The 14,200-nt window shown below is 38.6% G+C and overlaps 1 pseudogene; it reads left to right on the plus strand.

Moving 5' to 3' along the window:
• Positions 1–6,049: 6,049 nt before the first annotated feature.
• Positions 6,050–7,542, plus strand: LOC149147387 (granule-bound starch synthase 1, chloroplastic/amyloplastic pseudogene; annotated as a pseudogene).
• The last annotated feature ends 6,658 nt before the right edge of the window (positions 7,543–14,200 follow it).

A 14,200-nucleotide genomic window follows, 5' to 3' on the forward strand; every position in this document is an offset into this window, starting at 1 on the left:
GTCTTCAAAAAGCGAGGTACGTGTGCCTGGTGAGTGCTTAGTGTAAATTGTGTCTAAGTTCATTCACTACAGAGGGGGAGGGTGAAAGTGAGTCTTTGGTTGAGAGGGAGTAGTCCCAACTCAGGTAGAGACACACACAACACAATCGAATCTTCACAGCCTTCAGCGGAGTAGTCCACACGGATGCGACGGTCACAAACACTAAGGCAAATGAATAGCATGTACAACACCTAGCAGCGTAATCCACATGGATGCAATGATTGCTATAAAAAATATATAACAATGAATTTGTTTAGTGTCTGGTAGAGTAGTCCACACAAACAAGACAATAATAGAAACCAGTACAACACATCTTCAACAATATATGCACTAGAATAACCGAAGTAGTTCAACTATCCTAGTACAAGTTAAGAACACATGCATTACAAGCATCTAAAGAATAGTCTTACAAAAGAATACAACACATGCATGAAAACATGCTGGCCTATGACATGCTTCTGAATAAAGTGAAATTTCCAAGACACATTCGTACACCATACATCACTAGCCCCATTAGTTGAGTGTTGGAGCCACTGCTTGCTCCTTAAAGAAAAGATTATAGACTCTCAGGGCTATGTGGGAGGAGCCAAGGTGAAAAGAACTTTTCTCATACAATAAGGGCGTATATATAGCCAAGGGGGAATAACCGACCCTTGTGACTCTTAGACTTTCCTCATGGCTATTTTACTTCTTATGAATTTTCGACTTTACATGACTCTTCAACTTCATATGTGGGTCTCTTAGACTTCCACTTTTGCATTACATTGATTACAAGAAGTATGGCCCATAATAGTGATGTGGGTGAGACAAATCATGACACAACTTGACATGACATTGTTGACATGTACTAGCTAACTGTGGCGTCTGTGTCAAGTTGTTGTGCTACTGAGTGATGGTGTGATCTCGGTGTAACATGTCTTCACCTCTGCATGGAAAAGTGTTCAGGGTCTTCAACAGTCTTGGCCTTTGCTTGACGATGCATGTGAATGTGTCTCGTTCACTTGCTTTCTTGATGTGCTTCATGTGTTTGTTCGACCATGATAAAGTATTCTAGCATGCGCATCGTTTCCACCTGGTTCATTGTTGTGCCATGTTTCATCGATGTACCTGTTCCTGCAATCATTCATGACGAGACGACATCAAATCCAAAAATATCCTAGTCTACCATGATGCATTGTTTTCCATTTTGGTGCAGGTGGTCGTGATAGGGATAAGGAACTGAGAGTGCGGAGAGAATAACATAGGACGGGATGCGAAGCTCCGAAGCAATGTCGGGAAAAATTGTGCATATGTCACTAGGAGACAGATTTTGGCGATCTGAGACAGGAGTGATAGTTGTGGGGAAAAACCTAGCTAGGAGGTAAAATTGCACAGTTTTTAGGAGGAAGGCTAGGTGGGGTGTCGGGGAGTTGCTGGGCAAATCTGTGCAATTTTCCAGAGGAGCACCGGGCAGGTCATCCAGCTCAGATCTATGCAATTTATTTGGGGAAGACAGTGTGGACAACTAAAGGCACTAGAATAAAAATATGTGTCGTTTTCCAAAGGAGCACAAGGTCATGCTATGGGACTTGTTGGTCAAAATTGCGCAAGCTTGAGAGATAGTCTTGGCCCAGACAGTTCTGCGTAGTTTTGGGCAACAGTGCAAAGTCACTGAGATCGGGTCCGGTTGACGGAGGGTTGTTTGGTTGAAATATTATCCGGAAAATTGACTAAGTGTGAAAGAACGTGAACTTTTGCATACATGACATTGTGATCATACACTTAGCATGACTTGATGACAAGACAACTGAAACCAACAAGAAAAATCTGTGCTCAATGAGACTGACTCAAAGGTTAAGAGTGATAAGTGCGACAATTGAGATATGTCTTCGAATGACCACGAAAACACTTGCGCAACAATGTCTACAACTTTGTGTGTGAGTGTGATGGGTGTTTGCATGGTTAAGATAACCCAAACACACAAAGACAAGCCTTCAATATTACTAGAATTGGGTTACAAGAATGACATAGAAATCAACATCCCAAAGATGACAGTTGGTCAAACAAGCGAAAAGGAAGCAAGACATGTAGAGGAAACACATGAAATGAATTTTGTGTTTTTTCACATGCATGTTACTAAAGACAGGATGATACAAGAAGTCTTGGAAAAACAAATAAGAGATGTACTTTGAAAGGTGTTCTTTACTTACCATACTTACCCTCAAGATGAGAATACATTTGACAGAGTTTTCATGTGGTCTTGATATTTTTCCATCACTTAGTCTCTTGGTCCTTCTCCTCAACTCCTTGGGAGTGATATTAGCTTGTCACATTTTCATGTAGTCACTGAAATATAGATAAGCACAATTTCAGCGGGCATTGATTGCTGCTAGAATGAGGTCCTGGGAGGTCCATCTGTGCAATTTCTGCATCCAAGAGAGATAGGACAACTTGGACAACACTATGCAGTTTTTAGGCACAGGACATTGCTGCGAGATGGGGTCTTGGGAGGACACCTATTTTTTAATGCAGTTTCTGAGTGCAGTGCAACCTGGGTAGCTGAGAGGAAATACTGCACAGTTTCTGGATGTAAGGCACTACTGCAGGATGGGTTCTAGGAGGACACATCTGCGCAGTTTTAGGTTGCAAGGAAGACTGAGCAGTTGAGGGACAATACTGCGCGGTTTTTGATGACAATGGGTTCTGGCTGGTGCAAGGCCACTGGAGGAAACCACTGCACAGTTTTGGATGCCAAGGGAGGTTGGAGTCTCTGCATACTGTGCAGTTCCAATAGGCAAGGGAAATATATTGAGTGTTGAAGAAGCAAAGTGAACAGTTATGGGAAGCTAGATGAGGGTAGGTTGCTCAGGAAATTGGCCAAGTGTGAGATTAGGGAAAAAATGTAAACAGTGATAGGACTCGACTATGATCACACACAGACACTTAGTGATACAATGTAGACCATCCATAATTTATAAAACATGCTTTACTTGATGCAACAACCTTCGCGACAAGAGTGCGTGAAGTGAGTATGAAACATGTCTATCTAATGAAAACAACTTATATGCACAAGATTTACCTTAAAGCAATACAACATTCCCTTTGCATGACAAACAAAAATCCCTATGCCTAAATATGACACATGCTGCATAAAGCTAACAACATGAGAAACTCTTAAGATTAGGAGGGGAGCTTGAGTTCATCAGCGTACCAACAAGTGACCAAGGAAATATCGATCGCAGGATCCAAGGTAGGCTCCGAAATTTGCATGCGAGCCAAAATTTTGGAGGGTGGTTGTAGCCTCTACAACATATACATAAACATTTTCCAATAGCTTCACAATATGGAATTTCTTTCTCAATTCCAGAAATTAATTCATCATGCCATGATAAATAATTTTGGGCTTCATAAGCCATCTCCCTCTTATTTAGATCATTAGAGGCTCATCACTTGTCACAATTAGATCATTAAGATATAAAACCAAAACCGTAATAAAAATCAAAGCCATACCTTGGAACTCATCATCCTGACTTCATCAGATAACTGTCAAATGTAGATATGTCAGGAACAGAGAGCTTGTTTCATGCAATGATCTAAGTATAATGTCTTACTAAGCCAACATAATCAATGTTGTGACATCGCAACAACAAATTCATCTAATCGAAGTTTATAAGTTAGATCAAGGCCATTATCAAAGTCATCATTATCACAATATCAATACTTTCAACCAAGAGATGGGTAGAGCTCATATCAAATCATGAATTCACCATGCCAAGAAGTTGTCATCAACCATGCATCATCAATCTAAACTTGATCAAGTCATTCTCATAATCATAATACAAGTCATTTCTGTCACTAGGTGCAAATGCATACACCAAGGATTAGTAATGCAAGTTCCATTTTCTTGTTGAATCACAACTATCAGTACCTCAACCATTTTTCTAAGAATAAGGAGGCCAATATCCACATAGGTCATCATGCCCACATTGTATCGACATAAGGGAAAATCAACAATCATCAAATCAGATCATCAGGTCAAGTCCAAATTTGCTATCATAGATAGATCTATAATCAAAGCATATCTCCGTCACCAATTCAAAGTTATTTTTCAAGCATCATGAGAAAACATTGTTCATACATATCAGTAAGCCAAATCACATCAACCTGATGTAGCAAAAACATAGTGACATATCTATATGTATTTCCTGGTCATTTGTAGACATAAGTTCAGTATGCATGTTCATGTTATGGAAAATATTCAAGATTTTCTTGCTAGAAAATCTTCTTGTTATTTGTAATACATCTATGGTATTGAAATCTTCCACGTGACCATCCGTGACCATCTGATTTCATGCACAATACTTCATTATATGATCAACAATTTAACTCAACAATTTTAGAAACCAGTTAACAATGGAAGAATATGTTAGAGACTCTTTGATTCATAATTCAAACAATTTTAGAAAGCTTCATATGATGGTAAAAATGTTCAAACGCCTGGTCGCTCCCTTCAGATTGGCATGAGAGCGACTTTGGCTTCCTGAACGTTGTCTAGGCCTTAGCATGCAAATGTCCAGGGATGAGATCTCCTAGATCTGTGACTACGTCCAGAGTAGAAACCCTAATTTTTGTACGGGCTTCAGATCTAAGACTTTTCAACAGATCAATACTGTCAAACACACATAAATCATACTTCAGAAACACAAAAAGTAAATAATAGTATGAGTAAGAGTCTTGAAAATAGATTCTCCCTATGACTAGGGATTTGCATCATTCATCTTTATTCACATCATCAACTTGTCTCTACTAGAGTCAAGCAACAATAGATCTTGTTAGATCATAAACATATATCTATCATGGTTATTAGAGTCATGACATTAATTTTTCATCAAAGGTTTAGACTCAATGCAAGAGATAGATCTTAAAGTCTATGAACACAATAACACTTTCTATCAAGTCACTCCATCAAGTTAGGACATTCAGTTTAATCATATGTCGTCAAGACAAGAACATAGGTAGTAAGAGATCTAGAATATGAATCTTACACTTATACCTCTCACATCAAGGTTCCATGCACTTCATGACCAATGGGATCATATTATGTCATTCAATAAATATTTATCAAAACAACAAGAGCATCAATTACTCTTTCCATATGATTTCATCATGCTTATCGCAAGCATTACCAACAGACTCATGTATAGGAGTCAATGAACTATCTTTCTATATGAAATCCATTATTACAAGTATCAATATTATCATTTACTGGAGTCAAGACGCTAGCCTTTTTATAGGATCAAGATGTCAAACATATGGATGTTAGCCAATCATCAAGAGTATTAATGTACCAATATTAGATAGCCTTATAGAAATAAATAAGATCAAAAGTTCAACAATAGGAGAAACATTTCATTATAGGAGACATAGATCCAAGTCACTTTCATATACATGTATGAGCCATTAAAGAAAGATACATTCTAATCATACCTTAGGGCTTACCGAGTCAATAGATGAAACATACCATGGACAACGTGTGGCATTGCCTATGCACATATTCATTAGACATAGGCTGCTTGAAGCACTTTTCCATCTTTTCATCAAGTACCTCTTTATCTCTTTCCATATATGCATCTCAAAAAATTATCCTCAAGAAGGATCTACTCATCACATATCATCAAGGAGGTTAGAAACATCCATATACTCAAATATATATGCAGGAAGTACAATCAATAAAAATAATCATCAGATCTATAAGTCTTGTTATCACCTAAGAAACAATTTCTAAATTGTTCACATCATTTTGATTGTAAAGGTTTAGTGTTAGTCCGAGTTTAGTTTTCTTTCAAGGTTGGGCTTTTGGGATTATATTTCTCAAGATATGGACAAAATTGGTATTGCTGGGTCAAATGGCACCCCTTACAGATGACAGCTGGCAAATAAAATTGATCACCGCCAAGTATTGTTCAATTTATTATATTTAATGATTTTAAGATAACCTTTTTGGTTTTTTATTAAGGTGGATGTAGAACAAATGGATTTGCGGTTTTGTTTCAGAATAATTTCACCATCAGAACACTATACTTTGCAGGCAGAGAGTGCAATAGATCATATGGATTGGATTGAGAAAATAACAGGAGTAATTGCTTCACTTCTGTGTTCTCAAATGCCAGAGCAAAAGCTGCCTTGTAGTCCAATGAGCAGTGTACATCAACACACAACCAATGAGAGCAACTCATTGGGCAGCTCTTCTGAGTTTGATCACACAATACCTGAAGACAATGCATTACAGAATTGTAATCTTATAGGTTTGGGAGCCTTCTGTTATCAACTTGTTCCAATCTATTGGTGATACTTATGCCAACTTAGTATGGGAGGAGCTTCTAGAATCTGAGAGGAATTTGAGAGAAGATGGTACCTGCGGCAGGTGAGTCATGCTTGAAGAAGAAATATATCATGTACCTATTACCAAACCAGATGATAGAGATAGCCTTTCAAAAAAGGAGAAGTTCATCTAGGCAAAGTATGCTGGAAAACGTTTTGTACACAAACCAAAGCCAGATCCTCGGGCACCATCAATTGCTTGTCAAATATGGGATGCTGTCCTTGAAAATAACAAGCATTTATCATACTGTCTTATTGTGAATTCCAGTGCTGATGTTAATACAACATATGAGCAGGCAAAGGGCCGCTGCTGCAGCTCAACACTTTGTAGCTTGCCAGTCTCACATTACTAATTCTACCAGAAGTCGTTCTTCGGGGACTGCATTGCCCTCAAAGAATAGAGGGAGCAGTAATGCTGCCAGCTCACTAGGTCAAATTGCCTACTACCAGGGCCTGCGGTCAATTAGAAGCACCGACTTGGGACAGCTTCAGAGCCATGCAGAGGAAAATTTTAAGCAAGTGTTGAGGAAGGCACTTAGTGGTGGTTCCAAGGATCCCAAGGGAGTGGTCACTTATAGTGGTGGGATGAATTTGGTTTTTGTATCAGCTGAAGTGACCCCTTGGAGTAAAACTAGAGGCCTTGGTGATGTTCTAGGAGGATTGCCACCTGCGCTGGCTGCACGTGGTCATTGGGTTATGACAGTATCCCCACGTTATGATCAGTACAAGGACTCATGGGATACCAATGTATTGGTTGATGTAAAAGTAGGTAATAGAACTAAAATTGTCGATTCTTCCATGTTTACAAGAGGGGAGTAAATCGTGTTTTTGTAGATCACCCATCCTTCCTTGAAAAGGTTTGGGAAAAACAGGCGGAAAGATTTATGGTCCTCAAACTGGGGTGGACTACCAAGACAATGAACTTCGTTTTAGCCTCTTATGTCAGGCAGCTATTGAAGCTCCAAGGATTCTTAATCTCTCAAGCAGTGAACACTTTAGTGGACCTTATGGGGAGGATGTTGTCTTCATTGCCAATGATTGGCATACATCTCTTCTTCCTTGTTACTTGAAGATTCTTTCACAAATGCCAAGGTTTCATATTGCATACATACTGTTGGAGAGGTAAATCCCCTCTACGGATAGAGGCGATCCCTACTAGCCCAGAACGGGTCTAGCAACAATCAGTCAATGCTACCATGCAAGTTCCTAATTGCAAATAAAAGGTAGGCAATGAAAACCTACTTCGATTCCAACGCTAATGTTTGAAGAAGAGACGTCGCCCTCGCTCCTTCGCTTTGGCCGGTCACAATCCTCCACGATCCTCGTGAATAGACACTTGCACACACAAAGAGAAATAGAAACACAAGCGTGAAATCTAATAAATGCAATTATACATCAGTCAGAAAGGACATAACTCACATTAACCATTCTAAAGACAAATGAGAGTGGAACCATAATAGTAGTCATCTATTATTGATAATCAACAAAAGAGAATACAACCAATGTTCTGACGTTGAGTCCTCCTTTGGTTGGGTGCTCAGCTACACAAGTCTTGCAAAGCATGAGGGGATGGGGAACAAGCCTCTCTCTCTCTTTGGTAACAAGACCTCCCTACTTAGATTAAGCCTTATGGACACAAGGAAAGATCTTGCAACTCTTCTTGATCTCTCGATATCTTCCTTACAACATCATTATTACCACTACCATTACTACTACTAGCTTGCTCAAGGTATGGAGACAAGCTTTTATAGATGAAGGAGGGAAAGATAAGATCAATCACATTAATCATGGATTTGGCATTATCACTTGGAAACTTCCATTGAAGGGTGGCAAACTACTTCCCATTCAAAGAGATTCGAAGCCAAACCATCCTCGCCTAACATAGACTCAGTTGGTGAATGATTTGGAGAGAACTTTCGGAAGTTGATTTGTTAAAAACTTTGCCCAAGTAGGTTGGCGCGATTGCGACTTAGTGACAGAGCGCCAACTGGCGCGCTCTCTTTGGAGGATTTTCCCCATTGGCGCGGGCAATACATAGTGAACCCGCGCTAATGCAAAAAGGGCTATTTTTATGGGCAAGCTGCAGGAGGTGTCTTTAGGGCATGTGAAGCTCATATTCAGAGGGGAATGATGCAAGTGGTTTCAAGTCTTGTCACTTCTCACAAGTCCCGGAATGATTCCTCCAAGGTGTAGGAGAGGGGTAACAGGGACGGTGACAAACGGTGACAAATTACTGTGTAACACATACCTTGAAGAATGGGTTCCATATATATATTCAGTTTGAAAACCTTCAGGGCACATGAAAAGAGACATTTCAAGATAATGAAGCGCAAGACAGTCAGATTTTGGTGTTAAACTGTGTTTTGTGATTACACAACAGTTTCGTAGCGCGCTACGAAACTGCTGAAAAGGACGCATAATGCACAGCAGTTTCGTAGCGCGCTACGAAATTGCTGTAGCTGCATAATTAAATTCAGTCGACCAATTTTGAAGGACTGAGGGGAAATTTTCTGAAAGGGAGTTTCAGAAAAGGACCATCTACTATGTGCAAAGTCACCAGCAATGGAAAAACAAGCGGAAGAAAGATATGAACTCAAAGTTTTTGTTATACCAATGATCACCGCTAGTATTGACCATGACTTTTCGAGCAGCTTTGAAGAGATTTTGTCGTCACACAGGTATACAGGAAAGGTTTACAGCACATGAGGAACGTGGCACTCCAATAGAATTTTGGGTAACTAAAGAAGAACAATTTGGTTAATTGGTTTCAAATATCCTCGAGGAAACCAAAAGCAGAAAAACAGGGGCAACTTCCTACTTTTCAGGAGCAGTAAAGGAGATGAGACATTAAGGGCCAACAAGGAGTTTTAAACATCCACCAAGCCAAACTAAAGGAGACCACTTGTTAGAGAACGAATCTTGATTGTAATAAATGCTATGCTCAGCATGATGTAGAATTAGAATCCTAATTGTCTTAGGTCTCTTAAACTGCTAGTTAGCAGTCAATTGTATTTATTAGTTAGTTTTAAAGGTTAATAGGTGTCATTAGAGCAAGCAAAATTCGAGTTCCCCTCATGTTGGAGGAGGGATCTAAAGAATTATATATATAGGAGAGAGAGCAATGTACCAAGGGTTGGAAAATGATTGAGAAAAGCTCTGATATTTGGCTTTATGTAAAGACTCTGTTTTAGTAATATAAGATTGGCTTTGCTTCTTAGGACTCAGGAGGGATTCGATGTTCAGAATGTGTTGTATTTTTCTTTTCCAAATATTTACAGTGGTATGAATGTGTAATCACTTAGAACTCACTCATGGTGCTCTAATTTCCTGTATACATTCATAGACTGTGTAGTCCTATATGTTTCTGGTATGTTCTAAATGTGTTGAATCCTGAATGCCCTGACTTCTATGTAAGGTTGATACCATTGTTATACTGAAATGATGTTGACTCCATAAGCCCAATGGATAGTTACTAATTGTGTTTCCACCACTCACATTTTACCTTGGTTTCACAAGAGTTAGTCATCTTGATCATAATAAAAAAACATTAATCCTTTGAGAGAGCCCTCTCAGGTTGGGGAGGCTAAGCCTCAGCCTAAAGTAGGTTTGAAATAGTTACTTAAGGTCTTCCTGGTCAGTAGCCTTCCAGGGTCTGATTTTGAGATAACAAGTCTAACAAGTAATAAGCATCATAAGTCAAGAAATACTTATCTTCAATGAGAGGTGATCCCACCCCTCTTGAACCAATCTTCAAGAGCCATCAATGTCCATGGTCCATATACCAATGTTACCTTTAGGTATACAACCATCTCTACTAAGGATTATCCCATCTAGGGCTTCATCAAATCTCCCACAAGTGCTTGAACATATTCTCATTGACCATACTAGGTTCCATATCTCACATAGTTTCCATAAACCAAGGTTTTCTCTTCAACCCTAACCTCATAGAATCCATCAATCCATAATAATAAATTTACCTAGGGTTTTATTCAAACCTTATAATTCTTTTAGGTCTCCACCATCCTCTTCTTGCTTCCATTGTTGGTGTCATCATCGGGGTGATATCCATGGATTTTCTTCAGCCAACCCTGATATCATGTTCATTTTTCATAGGGCGAAATTGTTCTTTGCTATTGTAGTTGCATTTCATCATTAATACATTAAGTTCACCCCATATCATCATTACATTATTCAGATCTACACCATTATACATCATCATTTGAAATTATATGGAAAGAAACAACATAACCACCATCATCAATGCAGTGTAATATAAAAGGAACAATAGAAGAAAGCATGCAGACACATAGAGACACCAATATTGGTCCAAGACCAGGGCAAAACCCACTATGGGGAAAACCCTTGCCAATATTCTTCTTCTTAGATCGTCATCAAATGAAGCAGCAAAAGAGAGTACAATGATCCATAACTTTATCTATGCAACAAAACAATAATGATATCCATGAAACATATATAATTATGCTAGGAATCATAATCCTAGTACTGATGGTCGTAATGCACTGTCACAAACTGATGTCAACTGCTGTCACTATGTCGAACATTGCTGAGCACTGCTATCACTATCAATGAGCCCAATACATATGCTTGTAGCGGAAACTAAAAATATATATATATATATATATATATATATATATATATATATATATATATATATATATATATATATATATATATATAGAGAGAGAGAGAGAGAGAGAGAGAGAGAGAAACCCACATCTACCATAACACTAAAGTTAATTGAAGTCAAGATGTCAAACCCTAGATTTGAACTCTAGTCGCTCTCATTAAAATTGTTTGTGTGCGACCAAAATTCCTTGGTCACTCTCTCGACCAATGAATGCAGGTGAATGTGACTGCATGGTCACTCTCAGGAAGTCTTTATTCATGTTAATGTAATGCAATACACCTAAATCCTAGAGCCACTCCTTTACAGTTGTTGTGCAAATGACTGAGATGTCCTGATTGCTCTCAAGACTACCCTGTGCGAGTGACTGGGTACTTGAACCTTATGATATGCCTCTGAAGCCATAGTAGATCCCATAAGCCTATGTGCCAACGTCCAAGGGTCTATAGTCGCTCTCATAGGCTTATGTGCGAGCATAAAGGGACCAAAATTCCCTGTTCCATGCCAGCGATCGAGATCCAGAAGACCCTAACCCAGAGCGAACCTTTCACCTATGATTTCGGACCCTTGAGAAAACTCCTTTCGTTGAACTTGTGTGAACCAAGAAAAAAGAGAAGAGAAGATGTGTCCTAATGATCTTGAGGTCTCTTTTGTTTATAGGATCTACTGAGAGTTCACTTGGGGTTAAGTCTGACCGAAGCAGTTACTCATGTGGTTAGGGCTGACCCATTCCATAATACATGTATGACTAAAATAATTCATAACTCAACCTCCGCTTAACCAAATTGGGTGATATTTAGGTCAATTTTGGTCCTCTCGAAAAGAGGAATCTAATGAAATAATCATCTTGGTCCTTTGAGATGTACAAGCTAGAATTATACCACATTTGGTCCTTTATTTCATTGGAAAGTGATCCATTAGTCCATGTTTGGCCTTTCTTTCATACCTTGCTACCTTCTTCACATCATGTTTCCTTTAGGATATTTCATCATACCACATGAGTTTCAGTTGTGGATGACATCTACAACTCTTCCTTTGGCAGCCCTGCATTAACCCATCCAGATATTGTTCAAAAATAAAAGATGAACATTAAATCAAAAATACCTTTGTGATGATCTTTCAACATGACATCTCCTTGTTTGCATCAACATCATGGATATATATTGACACATCTCCAAAAATATATACAACGTCAAGGGTCTCTTTCTTTTTCAGACTTTATCATGATCTTTATATTTTTCCCATGGAAATATCATAGTAAAATCTTTTAGTCATTGGATGTTGATTGCCTTCTTCATAGTTGCGTTTTTCATGATATATTACTTCCTTTGTTCACAAATTTCCTCCCAGGAACTTCCAATCCTAGTTCCTTCAACTTTATCAACCACTTGATATTTCATATGAGGACATATAGTCAATGTATGAACCATGCCTTCATGCATCCTTTCACAAGAAGAGATTCTTTCTTTTAATCATTCTCTTGAGGTAAAACACTCATTCATGATATCTGCAACCATATGACATGACTTTATTTTATCAAATACAAGCATACATATCTCATCCCTTTTTTTTGGTCATCTAGACTTCCTTCGACAACTTCCTTGATTGAAATAACTTCAATCCCTTGACCTGCTTCACTTTTTTTTGACATCATACCATCATCCCATGAATCCCCTACAAGGTGGAATTATCGGTGAGATGCTTCTTCAAGTAGGTGAATCTTCTGATGAATATTCCAACGAAGGATCTTGATCATCCTCATCCTGCAAACGCTCCCTTTTGAATGATGTATGATGAGCTCTACACTAGATGATTTTTTTTCCCATAAGTACTACTTATGCTTCTAATGAGGTTACTAAGAGCTACATCCTTCTATAGGTGACAACCATAGACTTCTATTTCAGCTATCTTTCAAGCTTCTTATTATGATGTCATGAGCTCTTGCTTTCAATTGTATACTTCTATGATGATATCTACTAACATGATGCATACTATCACGTTTTTAATGATTCCTACCATGATAACTTATACTTTACAAAAGAAAATTTGAAACATCAACTTGAAAAGGACTAGGTGAGGAAGACTATTGATGACCTACCAGGTCTATACTCCACAATCGATAGCCATAAAACACTAATACTACACTACAAGTCTTAACAAAGAGACTTCAACCCTTCCTATCCCTCACTATTTCATTAAAACTTCGCTCATATCAGTTATACATAAACATGGAAGGATTGGTATTTAGAGTTTACCAAGTGCGTTGCTTCTGAGTGAGGATGGAAAACTCAAGTTTTGGAAGCCTTCTCCCGGGTATTCTATCGAGTTTGATGGCTCATTGGAAAGTAGACACGTGGTGATATTTGACCTAGTTTCCAAAATTCAAAATGGACTCCTAAATGTTGATAAAAAAACAACCCTGAACCAATGCGATACTTCTGTAGGCTGCTGCGACCCTTCTGTCACCTAGCGCAACCCATCTGTCTTAGGCGCGACCCACGACGCGACCCATCTACTCCAGCATGATATTTCTATGTTCCAACACGACCTTTTTGTTTTGTTGGTGTGACCTTTTTGTTTTGCTGCACAACCTTTATGTTTTGTTGTTTTTCTTGCGCGACCCTTTCTCAATACACCATCAACGACGAGCTATATTCATCACTTTCAATCCCTCACCCTTCATGTCGATTTGTAGACCCGGTTACAGTGCTTGGGTCTTTACACTCACAAAAAAATGCTCGGCTTCCTTAGATGCATTCAGAATCCAACAAAAAACAACAATCAACAAGACAAGAACCTAAAAAAATAAATATTTTTCTCCACACAGACTATGGTTGATATCTGTATCCGTTTACTAATTTACATAGGGAATTTGCACCATGAAGCACCACACCTACATTCACGTGCTACAGTCCTCCCTGTTTCGCACAAGTGCTAAAATATTTAATATGTTACTGGATCTCTTGATTTCTAGTCTACTTGCATCTTCATCATGTGTTTCCATGAACACACTTTCCACCATTCACTCTTTGTTTCAACACAGATTAAATATGAACCAACATTATGGTTAGTTTGATTCCTTTACAGCTAGATCAATCTCATTATGTTGTGTTAAATTTCCTTTAACTGGTGCTTTACACATAGAAACCCATATTC

The sequence above is a fragment of the Pinus tabuliformis genome, chromosome 9, assembly GCF_031772625.1.
Source record: "Pinus tabuliformis cultivar Carrire ecotype Pingquan chromosome 9, CPIR1, whole genome shotgun sequence".
Lineage (NCBI taxonomy): Eukaryota > Viridiplantae > Streptophyta > Pinopsida > Pinales > Pinaceae > Pinus > Pinus tabuliformis.